A 6,005-nucleotide genomic window follows, 5' to 3' on the forward strand; every position below is an offset into this window, starting at 1 on the left:
TCCTGACATAATATGTCTATGATCTGGTTGGATTCCACATGAGCAAGGCATCAGGATGGTGCTCTCTCCTCTCAATATAGAGGAAAGCAATTATTGTCGTTTGCATAGTTGGCTAGGAAAATGTTTGGCCAGCAGCTAGAGTTTTTATATAATACTTGGAAGCCTGCTTGATAAGGGAGAAGCTTGGAAAGAACCAAAGCAGAATGATCCAGATTTTCATAATATTAAAACTCAAAAAGTTCCTGTGCTATTTCAGTATATTTTGGGGGAAAAATCCCTGAGATATTTTCCAGGCTAGCAAATAAAGTGATATGTGGAGATCTCCGGCAATTTATACCAAGGTCCTCGTGTGTGAAATAGGCTCTTTTTTTCTATTACAAAATCCCAGATTCAGAAAAAATCTTCTAATAGAGAGAGCAGGGTGTGGTACACACAATAGTGGACTTTGAGTCAGCAGTGACCTGGCTTCAGATCCTGCTTCTGACACTCATTGACTGTGTGAGTCACTCCCTATTTTGACCCTTATTTTTTTCATCTTTAAAATGGATATTATTGTACCTATTTTGCATGCCTGAGCCCAGAGGCCATTGCTTCACTCTGTGTGAAAAAGGCCTGGCTGACCATCCCCCCTTTACCTTCTAGGTCACTTGCCTCTATATGTTGTTTGGGTGTTGTCTCTGCCATTGGACTACAAGCTTCTTGGAAGCAAGAAACACGGTTTTGAGCTTCCTTCATATTTCCAGCACTTCGCATGGTCCCTGGCATACCATAAATACCTTTTAGATGAATTTGTTGACTTGACATGGACATGATAAAATCTGTGCTTGACACAACTCCTTCCCACGGCCCAGAGAATATCACATGATTGAGGGGGTCCAGACTTGTGATTTCATTGGTGGAGGGTACAGCCAGTATGGAAACTTCCTCCAGCCAAGCAGATGAGCATCTCTTCTGGAACTTATGGACTCGGAGGGATTTCTAGGGCAGAATTTAGAGACTTGCTCCAGGCCACACACTTAGTACATGCTCGAGGCAGGACTTAAATCCACTTGTTTCTGACACCAAGAATGGGGTTCTAACAATTTTGACAAACCCTCTTGTGATTTGCATATGGCAGGTACTGAGAAAAGGATTCTGAATCATTCAAAACCCCTCAAACCCTCAGTATTTTTCCTGTATGCTGTTAAATGTGTGGCATTTAACATTCAGGATTCAGATACGGGACGGAAACTCTTTTCTTTGAGTCATGCTCTTTCCTTTAAAGTATCTTTACATCCAATTCAGACCCAGGTGACTTAATTCCTAGCATCTGCAGCCGTTGCATCTTCACCCTTCTCAGGGTTTGAGTGGCTTTCGATGTGTGAGGAGAAGTGCAGTAAAGTCCAAAGTTCATTGAGGAAACTGATAGAACTCAATCCATATGTGTCCGACACCTGGAGCTTTCAGACTGGGGTTGTTCTCTGGCTCCTGCCATTATCATGGATGATTCTGAGACTTTGATGAGCCACAGAAAAAGAAAGCAGCCGGTGGGAAGCTTGCCAAGACTTTGGGAACTTCACTGCTTTCCCTCTTGACTGAAAGTCCTTCCTGGAAGAAACACTTGCTTCTATGTGGATGGATGGAGATGGAAGTTTATCTACAGGTCCCAGGGAGGGTCTTCACCTTTGTTTTTGTAGGACTGCTGACTTGCTGATCTGCCAAAGGGGCCTGAAATATATTTATTCCAAGCCAGGTCAGAGTGCTAGATGGGGTCAGTTCGTGGCCCACAGTCAGAAGGCAAGAACTCTAGAGGTTGCTGCTCACGTTTAAATGAACGGTGCTGGACCAAATAGTTAGATACACTGATGGGCCCAGGCAGCCTCCTTAGGGGTTCCAGATTTTGCAATTCAGGGGCATAAAGTCCCCCTTGAAAGTCAACAACATTAATGAAGCACTTTTGTGTACCAGGCTTTGTGCCCAGTCCTGGAAAATACATATCTTCAGATCAGTTCAATTCTATTCATTTCAATTCTCTGAGCACTTCAGTGCCTCCTTGCCAAATACTGTGCTGAGTGCCAGGAACAAAGACAAGAATGGAACAGATGAACACAACTTCCCTCAGGAAAGCCACCCCTGATCTTTAGAGCTTTTCAGCTTTCTGCTCTCTCATCAAATCACCTTCTATTTACTCAAGCGATATACATATCTCATCCCCTTCTGTAGAATTTAAGCTTCTTCAGAGAAATGCCAGTATTGTTTTTCTATCATTATTCCCTCGAGGCAGTGTGTTCTGGGTTTAGAGCCAGAGTATATGGGTTCAAATCTCAGGTATTACACTTATTACCTGAGTGACTTTGGACAAGTCATATTCTTTATGGCCTCGGTTTCCTCATTTAGAGAAGGAAAGAGTTGAATTAGATGACCTCTAAGGCCCCTTCAGGTTCTGTCTCTAAGATCTAGTGTCTAATATAGTGCTTTTTCTGCTATGTCTGTTTAATAAATATTTATTGACTATAAGACTTGGCGCCTGCATTTAAGGAGATTGTGTAGAGCCATATTCATATAGATATACACAAAAGCAGTTAAAATCATAATGTAATTTATGTGGAAGAGAAGTACAAATTGTAACTCTAAATCAATTCTTCTATGGTCCCAGAGTCTGAAAGAAAATGATTATGTCTCCATGGGCAGAGGGGTAGAGTGAGAGAAATATAAAAGGTAGAGTTTGATCCTTAACGGAACCTTGAAGAGGGGGCACATTTTGACAAATGGACATGGCTATAGTGAAAATAGTGTGGGCCTAGGATAGTGGTTTATGCAAAAAGTTCAACCTAGCAAAGGGCAGGATTTCTGTGTCCTAAAAAAAATCAGTTATTTACATATAATATTCATTCCAAATGTGTCGTTCCCATTATTCTATGTACAAGATTATCCATTTTAGCAAAGAATAAGAAACAAGGGGAAGAAACCAGTTCAGCAAAATTATCAACACAGCAATCAAATCTGACTGTCATTGTGATTTACTGCACCCATAGTCCTTTGCTTCTGTAAAGAAAAGGAAAGATATACCTTTTTTTCACATCTTCTCTGGAGTCAAGTTTTTTCATCATAAACACACAAAATTACCATTGTTTTCCCTACTATTTTCTGTCTGTCCATTCGTGGATGCTTCAATGAGCTTGATGTCAATCAATACACATTTATTAAAGTCACACCCTACACCAGGTCTTATGCTGAGTGAGGGGGATATAGAAACCAAAATGGCATTATCTTTGCCTTCAAGGAGCTTGTATTCCCTTAAGGAGACAGCACATACATAAATGAATATGTGTGTGTATGAATATAAAATAAATACAAGGAAAAATTGAAGTTGAGGATGACATTAATAGTGAAAGAGAATCAAGAAGGGCTTCCTGAGGAAGGAAGCATTTGGACAGAGTCTTGATGGAAATAAGGGATTTCAAGACATTTAAATGAGGAGGGAGGCAGTTACAGACCTGAATGAACCTTCAGTGAAAGGCTGGGCACTGGGAGGTGGAATGGGTATCATGAGGAATAGCCTTGGTGAAAAGGGGTGAGAAAGGATCACCTAACGGAATGGAGATTGACACTGTTTCTCAGAGGCTTGGGAGGATGCTTTCTAATGACATCATTCAAAGAATGAAGTAAAGGGAGATGTGGGGGTGGAGATGGACACAAGAGTAAGAAGAGGAGAGACTCGTGTTTCTATTCTCCGGGCTTTTTGTCTTCATTGTTACCTCCTGTCTCAGTCCTGTGGGGCTGCAGAGTGGTTTGTTCAGCACAGCATGTTCATCTTCTGAGAAATAAGGTAAAATTATTTATCACAGTGTATAGAATATACACTGGATGATGAGCCATATCTGGAGTTGGAGGATTGGCCAGGCCTGATATTCAGCACTGGTCATAGTGGATAGCAGAAGGTCCAAAGCACTTGCCTTAGGTTGTACCAGGATATTTAGGTAGGAGAAAGGTAATTGTTGTTGTTGTTTAACCAGGATAGATGGATTTATATGGCAGTTTCATGTCTGCTGATGGTCTGGATCATCTATAAAGAGAGGGTAAACCTAAGTGTACCTCAGAGAATTGGAAATAACCCAAGTTTGGGAAGAAGCTTTCCTGATGTAGACAGCATGCCTTTGTCTCTTTCATAGTGTACCTCCTTTCCAATAGAGATGTGAGACAAGGAATTGGGGCAATGGGGGAAAGTGTGTGTGTGTGTGTGTGTGTGTGTGTGTGTGTGTGTGTGTGTGTGTGTTTGAGCTTGTGGACCTATTTCCCAGGTACCTTCTTTCTTTTCGCCAATGCTTGGAACTATTCTTGCCACAACCTGTATTTAGTATTCTAGTAAGGCTTGAGTTTAAAATGAGGTCTTTCAAGGACAGCTTTCAATATATTTTCAATATAGCACAGGACTAAACCTAAAGAATGTAAGCTCCATCATGGCAGGGACTTGGTTTTATTTCATAATTATATTTTTTCCTAGCACTGAGCTTAATTTTTTGCACATAAGATATATTTACTAAATATGGTATTAGGGATAGCTAGGTACCATGCTGAATAGGCACTACATCTGGAGATGAGAGGTCTTGGGTTGGAATTTAGCCTCAGACACTTCCTGACTATAGGACCTTGGGCATGTCACTTAACCCCAATTGCCTAGCCCTAGAATTGACACAGTATCAATTCAACACAGAAGGTAATTGTTTAAAGTAATATATAAATGTGGGACTAAATTGAGTTAATAGATACAATCTTGTCAATTAATTCATCTAGATTTGGTTAATTCCTTTAACATTCTCTTGATATGTCTCATTTCTTTTTTTTTAATCCTTACTTTCTATTTTAGAATCAATACTATGTATTGGTTCCAAGGAAGAAGAGCAGAAAGGGCTAGGCAAAAGGGTTTGAGTGACTTGCCCAAAGTCACACTGATAGGAGGTGTCTAAGATAAAATTTGAACCCAGAACCTCCCATCTCTAGGCCTGGCTCTCAACCTACTGAGTCACCTAGCCACCCCCAAAATGTCTCATTTCACAGTTCCACTTTTTTCTTCTTCATTAGCTCAAATAGCACCCATTCTCTTAGCATTCCTGTTTACTAAGGAAACAAGGTTTTAGGGGGAATATTCTTCAGTAAGTCAAATTAAGGCTGGATAGCACTCTACATTGATCCCCAGCAGTCATCTTAGTAACATTCTCCCTTGTCTTCTGATCAGTATATTCCTTGTTCTAGTCTCTGACTTTCTTGAGCTGAGCAACTACTTACCTTGTCTTGTGGTTCATATTCTAAGCTTTCTCAAAAGTTCAGTTTTTGCAGGCAAAAATTTAGGTGGGGAAGGACAGAAAATAAAAAAAATATATTAAAGAAATTTTCAAAGTTTTCAAAAGAAATATGGTATGAGGGCTTAGACCTGTATATAAAGGAACGTGAGGTTCATGAAGGACTGGAAGGTCTCTCACCATAGCTTTTCACGCAGGAAATATTTTCTTCCCTCCTTGCTCAGCCCAGACCTGTTGATATCTTGTAATAGTGCTGTTACAATTCTGTTCCTAACTCACAGCAGAAAAGGAAACTGTGAAAGCTATGGTTTTGGCAAACAATAATATCCAGCACTCAAATGCTAGGAATCCCATTCTCATGTTTCAAAAGAAGCAGCCATTTTGTAGGGTGGATACATACACTCCTAAACTGTGGTCACATTTTTATTCAACCAACAGTCCGAACAATGAATCACAGCTCCTCCAAGGCAGCCAACTTCTTTTAAGCCTTCCATGTCGTCAAGCTGCTTTTTACTCCCTTTCAGCAGCCACAGAACCACTTTTTACATTTGATCACTGACTTTTAATTGGTAGAAACTTCCTGTGAATTTTTGTATACAATGATTATGTATTGACTGGATTAGTGCCTCCTAATAAGTACCTGTAAATCATTTTAAAAATAGTCTATTTTGCTGTTTCAATATTACTATGGTTACTAAAAAAAGATCCTAACTTTTGACCATTTAA

This window comes from Gracilinanus agilis, chromosome 5 (genome assembly GCF_016433145.1).
Source record: "Gracilinanus agilis isolate LMUSP501 chromosome 5, AgileGrace, whole genome shotgun sequence".
Lineage (NCBI taxonomy): Eukaryota > Metazoa > Chordata > Mammalia > Didelphimorphia > Didelphidae > Gracilinanus > Gracilinanus agilis.